The sequence below is a fragment of the Canis lupus genome, chromosome 17 (genome assembly GCF_003254725.2).
Source record: "Canis lupus dingo isolate Sandy chromosome 17, ASM325472v2, whole genome shotgun sequence".
Lineage (NCBI taxonomy): Eukaryota > Metazoa > Chordata > Mammalia > Carnivora > Canidae > Canis > Canis lupus.
Window position 1 is genome coordinate 21,780,118 of NC_064259.1, and position 18,305 is coordinate 21,798,422.

Consider the following 18,305-nt stretch of genomic DNA (forward strand, 5'->3'; position numbering starts at 1 on the left):
GTAAATCACAGCACAGTCCAGTCCAGTGAGGCTTCCTTGAGCAAAGCACTCTTTCTCTTCCATTGTATATTCTCCTCCCGGAAAGGCTGGCTGACTCTTTTCTTAGATGGGCTTGGCCAGTCCACCCTAGCAGTTTCTAGGAATGAATGGAGGGGCAGCACCTTAGGGTCATGGGGCATCAGAGGAGGCAGGGTAACTGCTAATGAGAATAGTTCAGTTGTGTATGACACTCTATATAACCATTTCACATCCATATGTATTTCATTCTCATAATTTTATGAGCCAGACAGGGTAGAACTGGCAAATATGATCATCTACGGAAAGGGCACAGAATATTGAGTTACCTTCTCAATTCTGCTACTTACCTTGGGCAAATTCACTTCATCTTTCTTAGCTTTTATTTCTCATTGATTTTTTTAAAAAGATTTTATTTGACACAGGGAGGGGGAGAGAGAGAGAGAGAGAGAGAGAGCACAAGCAGGAAGAGCTGTAGGCAGAGGGAAAAGCAGGCTCCCTGTGAGCAGGGAGCCCAACTTGGGACTTGATCCCAGGACCTTGGGATTATGACCTAAGTCTAAGGCAGATGCTTAACTAACTGAGCCACCCAGGTGCCCTATTTCCTCCTTGATTAAAAAAGATAATAATCTCTCCCAGGCAAGGCTACTCTGCTTTATAACTCCAGGGAGTGCTATTCACATTAAGTACCAAGAGATAGGTCTCCTTGCTACTATGTGATGGGCCCCCTTGCAATTGTTCACAGCATGAAACTCCTCATGTGTATGTTGTGAAGATTAAGTGACATGATTTATGCACCAGCAGCACAGGGCCTGCGAGATAGTAGGTGATTAACAAATGCTTGTCAAGTGAATGAACTGCTCACTCAGTCATGATGCCTTTTAAGAGCAGCTCACAGGAAGAAGGAAGTAGTGCTGGCTCCCTGTGGCTGGTGTTGCATTTCCTGCCCATTTTTCTGTGACTCCTGCCAACTTGCCCTTTGTCCCAGGCCTCTGGGCTCCCAGCCGGCTGGAGGCACAGACTTATCTATGGGGCCTGGAGAGCTGGGCCTGGGCCGAGTAATGACCAGCCTTCCGCTCACTTGAAGTTTCCGTTGGGGGGCTGGAAGCCACAGCATCCAGATGGCTAATTGCTTTGTGCCTGTTTCTGCAAATCACAGTGATTCACTGTCCCTGCTGAAAACATGCTCTCTTTTCAAAGATTTAATGGTTTCCAAAATTAATTTAGCCTCATCTGTTATCCCCCTGCCCTTCTGCACTGTCCCCTCCTCCCAACACCCTCCTCCACCCCAGGATGGAGCTTTCTGCTCCAGAAAACTGGCTTTCACTCTGTAGGGTATAGTAGAAAAGGTTGGGGAGCACAGAACACTTTCCAACTTTCCAGGGTCACCTGAGCAAATACTAAGTGTGGAGTTTTTGAGTAGAAGCCCAGGAGGGAAGGGCTTGTGTGAGGAGCACTTCTCTCACCATCCTACGTGTTTTTGGCCACCCAGCTCAGGTATGACTGATGCTCCAGAATCAGGAACTCCAAGAAGCTCCCATTTGCACTGCTTTGCTTGTAAAACTCCCAGACATTATCTGTTTTCTACATGTGAGAGACATTGTTAGTTTTGTTTATTGTAGACAGCTCATTATGGGTCCATGAGACCTGGAGGCCAGAGCCTTGGCTAAGAGAGCAGAACTTTAGGGAATTTACTTTCATCTGATTCTGACTTGTTTCTTGCCCATCTTTGAGTCTTTGTTCTTCCACAGTAACACAAAGATAATATAATTCCTACCTCTGCCCATTATTCATTTATATTTATATTTTTAATATTTTTTAGATTTATTTATTTTAAGATGGAGGAGGGGCAGAGTTTAGGAGAGAGAGAGAACCTGGATCAGACTTCTCCCTGAACATGGAGCCCAATACAGGGATTGATCCCATGACCATGAGATCATGACCTGAGCCCAAATCAAGAGTTGGACGAGCCACCTACTGAGCCCCTACTATTCATTTGTTTAATAAACATTGATCCTTTCCATATATTAGGCATGTTCTAGAGGCTGCAAGTACAGTGGTTAGAAATCAGCATAACTCAACTCACAATCCGGAGTGGAGAAAGGCAGGCCCAAGGCCAGCAGGTGAATACACGTTATGTTAGGCAATGTCAGGCATCTAAGGAAGCACCAGTCTGGCAGAGCCAGAAAGGCTCCCTGGAGGAGGTGATGCCTGAACCAAGTCCTAAATGATTAGAAAGAATTATATTGAAGAAGAAAGAGGAGGAGGAGGAGGAGAAGGAAGAGGAATGGAAAAGATGAGCCATGTTCTAGGTAGAGGAAATAACATGTGCAAAAGCCCCAAGGCAAGGGAAACCATGGTCCATACTAAGGATACAAACCAGTTTGGTGTGACTGCCTGTAAGAGTGGGAATGTGGCAAAGGTGGCTGGTAACAAACATGAGGCCAGAGCAGCAAGGCTTTCTAGCACCTTATGGAATCATTTTAAGCATGGTCCAATGCATGTTTTAGAGAAATCATTCTGGCTTCAGTATGGAGAATTGATTAGATGAGATAAGACAGCAGTAGGAAGGTCAGGTATGCAACAATTGCATCTACAAAGCATTCTAAGACCCTGGTGAGATATTGTTAGCCATTTTTTATGAGAAAAATGAACAAAATGTCTTTATGGATTTGTAAAATTCTCTCTGTAACTTTTGGATTTTGCTTTATCTATTTGAAGGCTGCATTAAATACATTCAAATTCCAGTTATTCTGTCTTCTCGGTGAATCATTCCTTTTATCAGTATGAAATGTCCCACTTTGACCCTTACAATATTTTTTATCTTAAATTTTATTTTATTTTGCCCATCAGTAAAGGACTAGTTGAATCATTTGTGTTATATCTACACGATGGAGTACTATACAATTATGAAAAAGAATGAGTGCCATCTCTATATGCTTCTCTAGAGTGATTTGTAGCTTATGTTGTTAAGATGAAACAGTAGGGATCCCTGGGTGGCGCAGCGGTTTGGCGCCTGCCTTTGGCCCAGGGCGCGATCCTGGAGACCCAGGATCGAATCCCACATCAGGCTCCCGGTGCATGGAGCCTGCTTCTCCCTCTGCCTGTGTCTCTGCCTCTCTCTCTCTCTCTCTGTGACTATCATAAATAAATAAAAAAATTTAAAAAAAAAAAAAAAAAAAAAAAATAAGATGAAACAGTAGAGTGGAGGATATATGTATTGTATGCTACTGGTTTTTGTTTTTTGTTTTTAAAGATTTTATTTATTTATTCATCAGAGACACAAGAGAGGCAGAGACACAGGCAGAGGGAGAAGCAGGCTCCATGCAGAGAGCCCAACATGGGACTCAATCCCGGGTCCCCAGGATCAGGCCCTGGGCTGAAGGCGGTGCTAAACCGCTGAGCCACCTGGGCTGCTCCAGTATGCTACTGTTTATCTAAAAAAATTTTTGTCTCTGTATGTGTTTGCCTATATTCTAAAAAGGAGAATAAACCATAATATTAAAAAAATAAATTAAAAACTAAAATGGTTCTCTCTGGGAGAGAGACTAAGCACAGGATCACTGATAAAAGCTTGACTTCTTTGTTTTTTTGTTTTTGTTTTGTTTTTTTGTTTTGTATTTTAAAGATTTTAAGAAAAAATTAAGTAACCTCTATACCCAATGTGGGGCTTGAACTCAAAACCCTGAGATCAAGAGTTGCATGTTCTACCAACTGAGCCAGCCAAGTGCCCAAAGCTAGATTTCTTTGAATACATGATGTTATGGCCCTGACTTTGGAGCCATATAAATATTTACATAATTATAAAACAATTAAATTAAAATAGAAAAAGTAATTTTAAAAAAAGGAAATGAGGGATCCCTGGGTGGCGCAGCGGTTTGGCGCCTGCCTTTGGCCCAGGGCGTGATCCTGGAGACCCGGGATCGAGTCCCACATCAGGCTCCCGGTGCTTGGAGCCTGCTTCTCCCTCTGCCTATGTCTCTGCCTCTCTCTCTCTCTCTCTCTCTGTGACTATCATGAATAATAAATAAAAGAAAAAAAAAAAAAGGAAATGATACCATGTATCAAATTGGGGGCAAAACTCAGGGAATTGTTTCAAGAGACTTTAAAACCCCAAAGTTTGAGGATATGACTATAGAAGAAGACATACTATGGAACAATAACCAAAAGCCTTGTAACAATATTAAACTTTTTTGGGTAATCATATACTAACTATATAGTTAGTAATATTATTAAGATTATTCTGATACTACTATATATACATAAGATGAAGCAAATAAACAATTATGTTAAAATCATTAGCATCCAAGATTTTCCAGGTAAGAGAAAAGATAGACACAAATATAAAAATCAAGGGGTACCTGGGTGGCTCCATTGGTTGAGCATTTGCCTTCCACTCAGGTCATGATCTCAGGGTCCTGAGATTGGGCCCCGCATCAGGCTCTTTGCTCAGCAGTGAGTCTGATTCTCCCTCTCCCTCTCCCTCTGTGAGCTCTCTGGCTCTCACTCTCTCTCAAATAAATAAATTAAAAATCTTTTTAAAAAAATCTAATAAATTAAGCAAAAATCCAAAATTTGAATTGTAAATATAAGTATGTTCTTATAATCAGTTTACTTATTTACTTAGTTTTTTAAAGATTTTACTTTTAAAAGACCCAATATGGGGCTCAAACTCACAACCCCAAGATCAAAAGTCACATGTTCTACCAACCGAGCCAGCCAGGCATCCCTGGACTTATAATCAATTTAAAATAATTTCCCAGTGAGGTCAACTGAGAAGTCCTAGAAACAATAACCAACCCAGTAACAATGAGCACCTCTAATTCCTAGACTGTGACTTCTAAATACCACATTTTACTAAGACCAGGGCTCCTTGGAGGAAATGGCTGATTATAGGAGGATAATGTACAGTGTGGAAAAATTTGCCAAACCAGATAGAAGGAAACTGTCAAAGACAATTAGGGTCTTCTCAAAAGAACTACAGCAACAACTTGAAGAGGCTCTCGTTGGCCAAAGATGGGATAATTTAAGTGTCAATAGCAATGATAGCTTTACTGGATTAAAACACAGAAAATATCTTAAAGCCTGAGTTAATATTATTGTCAAAAAAATAATTAGTCACCCTGGGAGGATCCTATGAAAACAGCTCATAATTCTGAAAACTGGTAAAAGAAAAAAATTAAGCATTTAACCTCCTTCTTATATGAACTGTATCTCAGGGTGACCAAAAGGCTGATGAAATATTCCTGCTAATAAATAAAAAAGGAGTAAGAGATTTAGAATATCATTTCATAAAGTACTAATAATAGATTTAGCAAAGGCCATGATCAATGTCCAATAAAAATCACAGAGAGAGATATCTGGATATAATGTGAGTCCTGATAGAAGTATACAACACAATCTAGTAAGTATTCTTGCCAAAAGCTGAACCTGAATCAAATAAAAATGCCACATATTAACCAATTCACTGGAAATACAGGGTATAAAGAAAGATGTAAACAACGCTACTGTTAATCAACAAAAATTCACCTGAAAAAAAAAAAAACAAAACAAAAATTCACCTAAGTTTGAAGATCTAATTAGCTTTACTAAGTGATTCATGAGTTAGGCAGCATTCCATTTAGCAAATAGAGGAGTGCTTCCAGGAATTATACAAAATGGAGGGTTTTTATAGGAAAGGAGCATGGGGCAAACAGCTATTAGGAATAGAAAAGAAAGCATTGTTTCAGGCAAGGTCACCTTTCTTTAGGGAGAAGGGCTGGGGGTCTTATCTTGCAGATTATCTCACCTTCCTTTGGAGGAAGGAGAGGGACCATATGACAGATTACCTCATTGGTGCTGACCAAAAAATTCCAGATGGATTGGTTTAAAATTCCACTGCTGGAGAGGTCGAAACTGCAATTAAATCTTGGTTTGCTGTCCTGGGGGCGAGTTACTCCACCTTGGACCTGTGGTTTTCTTTTGACACTACAAAGAGGCAATCAGCAAAATCCAGACCATGGGAAATTCTATTAAAAAATGACACAGTTCCATATATATATATATATATATATATAGATAGATATAGATATATAGATAGATATAGATACATATTTAATAATATATAATATTTAATATATTCATATATCATATTTAATATATACATATAGAATAAAAAGGGAGGGACCCTGAAAATTAAATGAGACTTAAAAGATATATCAAATAAATGCAGTTTAATATTAAAAACTAATGTAAAGAATGTTTAAATGTGATACTATAACCAAGAAGCAGAAGCAACCCAAATGTCCATTGATGGATGAATGGATGAACAAAATATCATATACACGTACAATGAAACTATTCAGTCTTAAAAGGGAAGGAAATCCTGTCACATGCTACATGGATGAACCTTGAGGACATTACTTTAAGTCAAATATGCCAGTCTCAAAACGACAAATATTGCATGATTCCACTGGTATGAAGTATCTAAAGTAGTCAAATTCATAGAAACAGAATGTAGACATGGTTACCAGGGACTGGAATGGGGGTGGGGCAGGAAGCGGAGGTGTTTAATGAGTACAGAGTTTCAGTTTTGCAAGATGAAAAAGTTTTGGAGATCTGTTTCATAACAATGTGAATATACATAACACTACTGAAGTGTATGCTTAAAAATGGTTAAGATGGTAAATTTTATGTTATGTATTTTTTACCACAACTTAAAAAAATAGGTTCAAGGCAAAAAAAAATTTAAGTGTTATAATGACATTGTGGTTATTTTTAAAGAGAGTCTCTTAGCTGTTAGAGACACATACTGAAATATTCACAGTTTATATGATAAGAGATCTTGGATTTGCTTCAAAATAACCCAAGAAAAAGATAGGGGAGTGGGTGGGGATATAGTTGAAATAACATTCCCTAATTATTGAAGTAGAATAATGGATAAATGGAGTCTCATTATACTATTTTCTCTATCTTGCTGTGTCAGAAAATTTCTATAAGATGTTAGTCAGCTTTTCTGTGTGGACAATTCTCCAAATCTCATTATCAAAATTTAGGGAGGTACTCACTCTCAGGTGCTGGATGGTGGCTCAAAGTTCATTTCACATCTCAAATGGTCAATTTCTTTTAGTACAGGTTGGTGACTCTTGATAATGCAATTCTCTCAAAAACTTTAAAAAAAAAAAACTATTTGATTTTAGGGAGCTCTGTATGTCCATAGTTGTTTCCATAAAATTTTTGGAGAATTGCCTCTTTCTAGATTTCACTGCAAGTATTTTGATTAATCAGCTTCTATAGAATCCTGTTTATACTCTCTTTTTTGTCCAACTGAAAGGATTTACTGGGGGCCACCTTGTTCTCTTTAGAATTGTTGGCTTGTGGGTTTGTTTGTTTTTTTAACCTTTTCCTTCAAATAAGTTATTTGCTGGGGGATCCCTGGGTGGTTCAGCGGTTTAGTGCCTGCCTTTGGCCCAGGGCGTGATCCTGGAGTCCCAGGATCGAGTCCCGCATCAGGCTCCTGCCATGGAGCCTGCTTCTCCCTCCTCCTGTGTCTCTGCCTCTCTCTCTCTCTCTCTCTCTCTCTCTATGTCTATCATGAATAAATAAATAGATCTTAAAAAAAAAAAAGTTAGTTGCTTTATTTTTTCTAACTCTAAATGGCTCAAGGGGAGAGGTCATGGTATTTATCGCATGTTTCCAGTGTGCTATGATGGCCCATGGGAGGGTCTAAGGAAAAACATGCCATTGAACTGATAAATGAAAACTTATTCGGGTAACCAGTTTTACCCTTAGACTGTGAATTTACTTTTAAAATTAAAATGCCCTTGTAGTTACTTCAGTACTCAGTGAGGTGGGGGAGCACCCCTTAACCCAACTCTTTGTTTTGCATGGCAATATTGGTGGAACAAGATGGGTGGGGATGGCTGGGAGGTGACAGAGAAAACATGCAGCTCTTCTCAATGGTCATGTCCAAACCCATGGCTGTTGGCCCAAAGACTATCTCCAAGTTTGATCCCTCCTGGCCTACCTTCCATATTAGGATTCATCACCCACTCACCTCTCTGGGTGCTGGTTTATGCAGACTTCCTATATGAATAGGTGGTTTGGGTCTCTGAAGTTTCTCCCACTGCCTTGCCTGTGTTCACGCATGTGCTCTCTACAGGTCTGCATTAATTACCAGTATTGCTTCCAGTCCTGATACAGGGCCATGAAGTCTGGCACTGTAGAACAGGAAGCAAAATAGGCAGAGCAGACCATTAACTGGTGTGCTGGGGTCTCCACCTTCCTCATCCTCTTGTCTTGGCCTCTTGAGCCCAGATGTGGCCTTGAGCTCAGATTGAAATCCTGGGGAGTCTTAGAAGGCAGGAGGATGGGGCAGCCTGGATGGCTCAGTGGTTTAGCGCTGCCTTCAGCCCAGGGCCTGATCCTGGAGACCTGGGATCGAATCCCATGTTGGGCTCCCTTCATGGAGCCTGCTTCTCCCTCTGCCTGTGTCTCTGCCTCTCTCTCTCTCTCTCTGTGTGTCTCTCCTGAATAAATAAATAGAATCTTAAAAAGAAGAAGAAGAAGAAGAAAAGAAGAAGAAGGAGGAGGAGGAGGAGGAGGAGGAGGAGGAGGAGGAGGAGGCGGCAGGAGGATGGGTCCAAAGACACACTCCTGGAGTGGTGGCATCAGATCTGTAGGTGACCCCTATGACAACTGGAGCTCTTCTGTGCCTCCCTTAAGGAAGCAGCCTCTCATGGGGGAAGCATGGTTGGGAGCTGGGTCCACTGCCTGTTCTCATTGGCTCTTCATCTAGTTCTACTTAGCAGTTTTAACAAAAATCTTTGCCCAAAAGCTGTCTTTTTTTTTTTTTTTTTTTAATTTATGATAGTCACAGAGAGAGAGAGAGAGAGGCAGAGACACAGGCAGAGGGAGAAGCAGGCTCCATGCACCGGGAGCCCAATGTGGGATTCAATCCCGGGTCTCCAGGATGGTGCCCTGGGCCAAAGGCAGGCGCTAAACCGCTGTGCCACCCAGGGATCCCCAAAAGCTGTGTCTTAATTGACTTTGTTGCATGCAGGATTTTGCTGCTTTATTTCTGCTGATCTTTCAACCCTCCAAGTTCCCAAATTCTGGATTCCCTGTTAATCTTTCATCCCTTCTTGAAAACCAGCTAATCATCTTCTAAACCTTTTTCTGTCTTGTGGAACATTGTCAAATGCCTGTAGTAATAATCAAGATACACTACTAAACATCCTGTTTCACAGCCTCTTCACTTGAATCTACAAGTTCATTAGGTACCTAAACCTTCCAAATGATCACAAATGACAGCTTTTCAAATGTTGCACCACCGCGACACGTAGGCCACCATTTTTTTCGGCTTCCAGTAAAATTTTCCTCACTACCCTTTACCCAACTCCAAAGCCAATACCACATATTGTAATGTTTTCTTTTTCCTTTCCCTTTTTCCTTTGGTATGGCAGCATCTCAATTCCATGTAGCAATTTCTGTATCTGCTTTGCTGGAGTAATAAACGTACCACACAGAAGAAAAAAACTAAAGAAAAGAAAGCTAAAAATCCATTTTATTTGACAATAATATTGAATTAAAACCAGCTTTTTATTGGTTAATATTTGCTTGGTTTATCTTTTGCCATCCCTTTATTTTCATCTGTTTTATATCATTGCTTCAAGGCTTATTCTTCTCTTATACAGTATCTAGCTGCATTTTGATTCAGAGATCTAACTGGAAGTATTAATTTGTAATTAATATATTAAATCTATATTTATTGAGATTAATGATATATTTTGGCTTTTTTTCCCTGCCATTTAAGAAAAAATTTCTATCCCAGAATTCTCATTATAGGAATCTTGCCTCGTCTTTTCTTTTTTTAAAGATTTTATTTATTTATTCATGAGAGACACAGAAAGAGAACAAGGCAGAGACACAGGCCGAAGGAGAAGCAGGCTCCATGCAAAGAACCCGATGCAGGACTTGATCCCAGATCTCAGGGATTATGCCCTGAGCCAAAGGCAGATGCCCAACCACTGAGCCACCCAGGCAATCCCTTTTATTTTTTTTTAATCCCATATCTTTTATCTTTCTGGCTATGATCTAGGAGACTTCCTCACTTCCATATTCCAAATCACTAAAATCTACTTCAGACTAGAGTTGCGGAACATGAAACTGTTTATCCACAGTTTAGAATTGGCCCCTCAGCAACAGGTACCCACAACTCACATTTCAGTCATCTAGTCCCTTTTTCCTTCAGTGTCATCCCTTTTAGTGTCTGGGACCAGGATCACAGGCAGCTGACACCTTTGGCTTCTTCTTTTCATTGTCTATGTGAATAATAAATTGTCTAAATCTAAAAGTGGCCCATTATATCTTTACTGGTTGAATCAATCAGGTCTTGGCCTTGCCTTGATTCCCATGCATGAACATGACAGATACTGTCTGTGGATTTCCTCCATGGTAATAAAAGTTTTAGTTTTCTTACATTTTCCCTTCTTTCATGTTCCTGTATAAGTACAATATGATTTTTAAAAATTAAATCGGTAGTCAATGTCTATTTTATTATGACTGTAAATTTTATTTACTGCTGAACAATATTACAAATTATATTCCTTCCAACTTTTTGGTTTTTTTGTAGTTAACAGTTGCCATAGTTTTTCTTTTGCTTAGTTTCTTTTTAATAACTATTGCTAATATTTAAAGAATGTTTTCTAGGTATCTGTTAAGCATCTAGTGATGTTTCTTTCCAAATGTCCAAATATATCAAATAATCTATGACTATCTTTCCTGTCATCCACCCCTGGAGGTCTCCCTTTTATGCCCTCTGTCATCTTGCTTCAATTTGGTTGGGTTGCTCTTTATACCTGGGACTCAGGAGTCATCTTAGGACTTCCTTTTATCAGTCTTATCCTTTGGATTGTTTCTCTGTTTTCTGGCATCCCGTTGTTCCCAGTTCTTGGCTTAGTCTTTCATTTCACTGAATCATATCCTTCACTATCTTCCTAAGAAAAGGTGTGTGGGAGGTACAAATTTTGAGTTCTTACGTATCTGAAAATATCTTTATTTCACACTTGTCCTTTATTTGGATAAGTATAGAAGTATAGGATAAAAATGATTTTCACTCAGAACTTCGGGTGCCCAACACTACTGTCCTCCAGCATCCTGCACTGCTGTTGATTCCACAGCTTCTTACACCTTCATACGCAACGTGATTTTTCTCTCTAGAAGCTATTAGGTTATGTCTTTTATCCTGGCATTCTGAAATTTAAAATTATTGCCTTGGTATTTTTCCTCCATTCTCCTAAACATTTAGAGGATACCTTTAATTTGGAGATTTCTGTCTTTTACTTCCAGGAAATTTTCTTACATTATTACTATAAAAAAATAATAATAATTTCCTATATTTTGTTTTCTGAAACTGAATACTGATGTCAGAACACCTTAAATAATCCTCTAAAACTCTTTTCTCCAAAACTAATTTTCACTGATGTTTTTATTCCACTTTCTGGGAGATTTCTTCAACTTTATTTTTCTGCCCTTTTATTGAATCTTTTAATTTATCTATCACATTTTAAATTTCAAATTGTTTTTGCTCATCCTCTGATGATTCCTTTTTCAAACTACCCAATTCTTTTTGCATGGAAGTGCATCTTCTTTTAGATCTGAGGCCATTAATTAAAGGGATATATAAAAAATATTTTCTTCTCTTCATCTGTTTCCTCTGAGTTCATTTTATGTTTTTAATGTTTGTTTTGCTTTGGTCTCTTTCTTTCATGTGGGTTGTTTCCTGCAAATTTGTGGTGATCCTGGGCTATACAGTTCTTTAAAACACAGAGGCATCAATGTGGAGATGCAAGAGGGATTTATTTGACTGGCAGGCTTCACTCTTAGGCCATTTCACTGGGAGATCATTTCATTGAGAGAAAAGTCATTACTTAGGGGATTTCTCTCTGGAGCTAGTAAATATTTTCCAGTGAAGAATCCTCCAGTCTTCTACCCAGGGGACATATACCTGTCAGTCTCTTTCTGGGTATGGGGTAACGGAAGAAGTCTGGCAGAGGGTCCCAATATTAACCAGTGAACTTACACTCGATTTCCCTGTTTACAGCCAGGCAGCTGCATTTCTACTGTTGCTGGAATCACTGAACTTGGAGATTCTCTGTTTCAATTTCTCTAGAGAAAAAAACCCTCTAGTCTCTTGTAGGGACATAATTGTCTGACTGTATGGGATTAAGAGGGGATTTAGAGTTGTCATTTCTCCACATATCTTTTCCAACCAATTCCCTAGTGTTTAGCCCATGCTTCAAACCCACTTTTGCAAAATCCTCTGCCTCTGAGTTCCCCATCTCTCTGGGCTGTACGGGTAGAATCTGCTTCATCATCCCCATCAGTTCCCTCTCCAGGCCTTTCTGAGTCTTAGTTTTACTTACTCTATTAATTCAGTTACCTCTCCTTCAGTCACTTTCAATCATCCCCAGATGCTGAACTGACTCTCTTGTCTAGATTTGTCTTTGTCTAGACAAAGTTCTCAGAAGCCACTTTGGCTGCAGTGAGAGATGAAAGTATCTGTTTAATGGTGTGTTCCCATATTACCACATACCACATTGCCCAAGGAAACACTGCTATAAATAGTACTTGGTCTCCTCACCAGTCCACCACAGCCTAGTTAACCCAGATGTGATGGGACTTAGTAGGATGAGGAGAAAGCAGAAGAACAGATAAAGCAAGGAGAAGAAAGGAAGAAGAATGGTGGGGAAAGGATTGTAATATTAATAATAATGTTTATGGGATCCCCGGGTGGCGCAGCGGTTTGGCGCTTGCCTTTGGCCCAGGGCACGATCCTGGAGACCCGGGATCGAATCCCACATCGGGCTCCCGGTGCATGGAGCCTGCTTCTCCCTCTGCCTGTGTCTCTGCCTCTGTCTCCCTCTCTCCGTGTGACTATCATAAATAAATAAAAATTAAAAAAATAATAATAATGTTTATAATCAATGACTTTCATAATTGCATGTGCAAAAAACTTCCAATTCATGGTCTCACTTATCCATTAATTATAACAACTCAAAGAAGCATACTCACTTAAACTATCTTATATGTGAAATTGGCTTTTGTGGGGTCTAGATTCAGGGATAGACACATGACATGAGCTGGGCCAATGAGAATTGGCCCTGGGATTATTACTAGAAATATTGAAAAAGAAGCATGTTCTCTTTTTCTTTGGATTGTAAAATAAGTATCAGTGGGTGTTCAGTATATCTAGTTATTTGTTTGTTTGCTTTTCCTCTATATGCATAGAGGAAGCTCTGAAGGAATATTCCAAAATGTTAACATCGATTAATTTTTGGTGGTGGGATAACTGGTAATATTTATGTATTTATTTTTAAAAATAATTTAATTATTTATTAATGAGAGACACGGAGAGAGAGAGGCAGAGATACAGGCAGAGGGAGAAGCAGGCTCCATGCAGGGAGCCTGATGTGGGACTTGATCCTGGTACTCCGGGATCACACCCTGAGCTAATCCACCCAGGCATCCCAATATTTATGGCTTTTAGCATTCGCTTTGTGCAATGGTAGTATCGTAACCAATGAAGTTTATCCGAGGCGCAATGATTGCTAATATGGCTTTTACCATTTACGTATTATTTATATTTTCTATAAAGTAGTATATTACATTTATATTAACATGAATTTTTCTGTTATAAATTACTGTTTTTAATTATAATATATTTATGTTATAAAATAATATAAATACATAGTAATATATTTACTATCTTTGTAGTATATTATTATATAAATAATAGATGAATGTAATTTTTACACTAATGTAAGACAGAAGTGCAAATACCCATTTATTCCTTTCTTTGGTTACTGCCTTAAACCCAATTCCCTATGGCTGGCAGGACATGCATGCTTGATCCCATGATGATCGAATTTCCTAGAACAACTTTTTCAAAATTGAATATTTTACCTTATCAAACTAAAGTATTGAGAAAAAAGAAAATTGTCAACTAAATTTTAGCAACTAAACATTTAGCAACTAAAAGGTTCTACTGGTTTGTCCATATCCCAGCAGACCTTGAGGCTACTAACAGAACAAAGTTGAAAGGTGGGGAGACCCTGCTCTCCCAGAGGGGTTCTCACTCCACTCTGGGTGGGCTGTGGCAGGGGGTTTAGGGGTAGATGTGCCAGTTTTACATGACTTTGTGGTCTTTTCGGAAAGAACTCAGTGGGCTTGTCACTGGCTTTGATGGTCTCAGTAGCCCCACCAGAGAGAGGAACAGATCACAACCCCCTAACAGAAAAGGAACAGCTCGGGGCCTGGCTCAACCCTTCCCTGGCTTTCCTCCTCTAGGGTTTGTGAGTCCTCCTGGGAATCCCACACTGACAAGGAGGCCCTCCCAGCTGGCTAGGACCTCAGTCCTCTTTTCCACAGCCCAAAGGGGCCCCTCCCACAACTCCCCAAGGCACAGCTAAAGCCAGGCTGCAGCATTTAACAAAACTCCCCCTAAACCCTAAAGAGATAGGAAAATACCTTCTACAATTAAGATGCAGGGCCCCTAACTTCACATCATACCGAATTGCTTTGTCTCTTTTCTAGAATAGATTGAAATTTTATCCTTGCGTAACCCAAAGACCTATTAAAATATTTTCCTGAAAACAAAAGGGATTATTCCCACCAGAGCAATCTGCTTCCCCCTCCGCAGGAGACAGAGGAACTGGTATAAACCCCAGCCCATGCAGTTTCCAATAGCTGTTTGGCCCCTTTTCTTGCCATTGCTGCTTCCAGAAACAGCAGCGCCCACTTTCTGTATGCTCCGCTGTCTGCCTGTTTGGAAACAAGTCTGACTCTGAAAGAGGGCAGGGATTTGGCTGGCTGGGGACTATGGACTATGCCAGAGACCCAGGAGAGGGGCAGCAGGCCAGTGGCCAAAGAAACCACCAGTGTTCCCGAGACTGGGGCTTTAAATCTTGGAGTCAGATGTGGGGAGGGAGCGCTCAAGGTGTCAGCTAGCCAGGAACTCCGGGATCTCTGGTGACCTCTAAATGTAAAGGAGGCACCTGGAACAGATGACCTCTCCTGGCTCTTCCTGCTCCAAAAGTCTCCTTAGCTCAGTGAGGTCAGTGAGGCAAGGGACTTGTTCCCCATGTTGTAGGTTTCCACTGGGCTCTTCCCAGTTTGCTTCAGTGCTGCCAGAGTGCAGCCCTCCCACCCCAGAGTGCCTACACCGCCCTCCTCCCCTCCCAAGGCTTCTTAGCTTAAGATAACAGTCTTTTGTTCTCCCAGTGACTCCACACCCAAGGGGAGAGGGTATGAGGAAATCTTAGGAAAGTGTATCCTATCTGATGAAGGTAAGAGGCTGCTCCTCTGCTCCGTGCCTTCCAGGGGAGTTTGTTCTCAAGGGCCCCCACCCAGTTCAGGAGGCGTTTCTGGGCTTGGCTTCCTGGCAGGGGAAGCTCAGAGGCACTGGGGGCGCAGAGGGTGGCAAAATACCTTGGCCCATAAATTTTCATCTTGGGGATACATTAGGGATTTTTTTCGCCAGAGAATCCTCCAAGGAGAAGGTGGGTGTCTTCTAGTGGCTTCCCACCAGACCCCTGATTGGGTCTAAACTTCTTAGCATGGCATCCAGGACTCTGCAGAATCTTGCCCCAGCTTTCCTTGCCAATCCCAACTTCTGCTATCTCTCCTCAGACCCGCTGGGCTCTAGTTACATGGAACTACAGTTATTCCCCTGAAAATGTTATGCATTTTCACACCTCTGTGACTACTTTGCATATACTATTTCCTCTGTCTGGAGTGCCCCCCCTGCCACTTCTCTTTGAACTCCTACTCATTCCTCAAGACCCTGTTCAAAAGTCAGAGGCCTCTTCAAAGCTTGCTTGACTCCCCAGACAGGATTGGTTGCTCTGTGCTCCAAGGCATAGGGTTCCCTTTCCTGGCTCATCACTCAGTAAGTACTTATTAGGATTTGCATGTTTATCTTACTCTAGTCGCTCCTTCAGGGCAAGGACTATGTCATTCACCTTTGTAAATCCAGTGCAGGGCCCCAATAATTCCTCAGGCAATATCTGTGTAAGAATGAACACCCAATACCGTTTCTGCTGGATTTGTGGTATTTTTGAGTGGCATTAAGAGAACACTTCTGTCACCATGGGTCTCCCTGGCCCATAGTGCCATCTCTCCAGACAAAGGTAATATATTTGTGAATCTGAATATTCACACAGCATCAGTACAGCAATCCTCAGGTAATTTTACATCTGATTTTATTTTATACATTAACTCTCTGGGTGATTATTATAGTTACCATCATAAGATGAAGAGACTGAGATGTCAGGTGATTAACATTGTGTTCAAGGTTAGAGTACCTACAGAGCAAAGCTGGGACTTAAACCCTGGTATTCTGGCTGCAAGATCCACAAGACCTCTGCCTATACCAGAGATTCTCAGTAAATGGTCTTTGAATCAGAGCAGCATCATCTTGGATCTTGTTGCAAATGCAAATTATTGGGCCCTGCCCTAGACCTACTGAATCAGAAACTCCTGCGATGGGCCCAGCAGTCTGTTTTCACCAGCCCTGCAGGTGATTCTGTTACATTTTTCAAGTTCAAGAACCCTGGCCTACACTATAACTGTGCCAGCAGCCCAGAGCTGGAGCCAGAGGAGGGCGCTCCAAGGCAAACTTTCACCTCAAAGCAGTCGCGGCAGCTGGGATAGGGCAAGTAGCAGTCAGGGTAGAAGGTAAGAAAAGGCAAGGACTGAGTTAGGAGACAGAGTTCTAATCCCACCAGCTCTGCAATTATTAGTTGAGTGATTCTGAGCACTTCTCTGGGTCTCAGTTTTCTCATCTGTACAATGAGGATGTTGACTAGCTGATCTCAAATTTATGTTCTTTATGTTCTGTTATTCAGCTCTCCTTCTTTGGAATAATATGTTGTCTATGTTAGGAATGGAACGAAGACAGAGTATGAGTGCTCATTTTTAATGGATTTTTCCCATACTTGGAAATCAACAGCCCCAAATTCCAAATGCTTGGACTAGCTACCTTCTCCTCCTTAGGGGCAGAAAGTTCAGAGCAAACATTTGAGTCGACTCATGAAACTTCATTAGGCGAAAAAATAGAAAACTGTCTGATGGTATTGGTTTGGAGCCCTTCCACTGAGACTCCTCCACATGGGCCTTCCCCCCTCGCTGATCCCTCTCCTGTTACCTGCTTCCCCACTGTGACTCTCCCATACCCTCTTGCTCACAGGACCATCTCCCTGTTCCGCTAGTGAGCCTGTGTACATTTCCTACCCCTTTTCATGGGGCTGCCCAACTCATAGGCTCTCACTTACCCAACTTTTTTGAGGAAGGTGAGGTATGATGTGTCAGGGTGACTTACTAGGTGTGCCAGGGACTCGATGGCCCAAGGTGGAGTCCTATGGTCACGCTGAAGCCCTATCTTCCTGGTTTCCTATGGACCTGAGGGCCTTCCCTGGAGCCCCCCCCATAGTGGATGGGCTGGGCCCATAGGTACCACATGGTACCTGGTGGGGCCCAGTATTTACTGGCAACTGGAAAACCTTTATACATCAGGATGAAAAAAGGAAGATTGTTTCTTGCCCCTTTGAGATGATTATGAAAATTTGAGACAAGTAATTGTACTGTAAAAGTAGAACCCTGAATCAGAGAGGTGGGTAGTCAGCAAGAGTGCATGATTGAACTCTCAAGTCTGGGGGGCTATGAGAAGGTGGGCAATTTTAAAAACCAGCCAAATAGTATGTCACCTTTGGCATAATCACATGTGCCAGATAAATGGCCTGAGTGTCAGTATCACACTCAGACTTTCAGTGTGAGTTTTCCAGAGTCCAGGAAAAGCTTAAAATGCAGGATGTCAGGTGTTGCCAAGTCCTTAGGTTAAAAGCCAAAGAAGGTGATTATTAAACAGGGCCCCAGAAAGGACAGGAGCTTACTGAGGCTGTACTCCTCGGCTGCAGGTAGCTCAGTGAAGCTGGATCCCTCCTAGATTGGGCATCAGTGGAATCATGCAGGTTAGTAAAGAATACGTATATTCTCCAAACTCACCAAGTATACATGAAGTATTTTTGGTTTTTATATGTTAATTGTGCCTAAGTGTTTTTTTTTTTTTAAAGAACGTGTGTGAATTTGTGTGCAGTTCTAATGTACCCTTTAAATCAGCACACCTCGTCAGTAGTGGCTGATTTCCACTCAATTCCCTTGAGTCCTGTGTGAACACTTTCTGTGGATGGCTACTCCTTTCCACTCCATTCTGAGCCCTGTCAAAGGGGCCCTGATAGTTGAAGTGCAATCTG

The 18,305-nt window shown here is 41.2% G+C and overlaps 1 protein-coding gene and 1 pseudogene across 1 annotated transcript in view; both read left to right on the forward strand.

The window, feature by feature from the left end:
* LOC112664610 (solute carrier family 4 member 1 adaptor protein) overlaps positions 1 to 18,305 on the forward strand; it is an 81,682-nt gene that overhangs the window by 61,444 nt on the left and 1,933 nt on the right. The window lies entirely within an intron of this gene.
* On the forward strand, positions 13,548 to 13,662 carry LOC112665157 (U4 spliceosomal RNA; annotated as a pseudogene).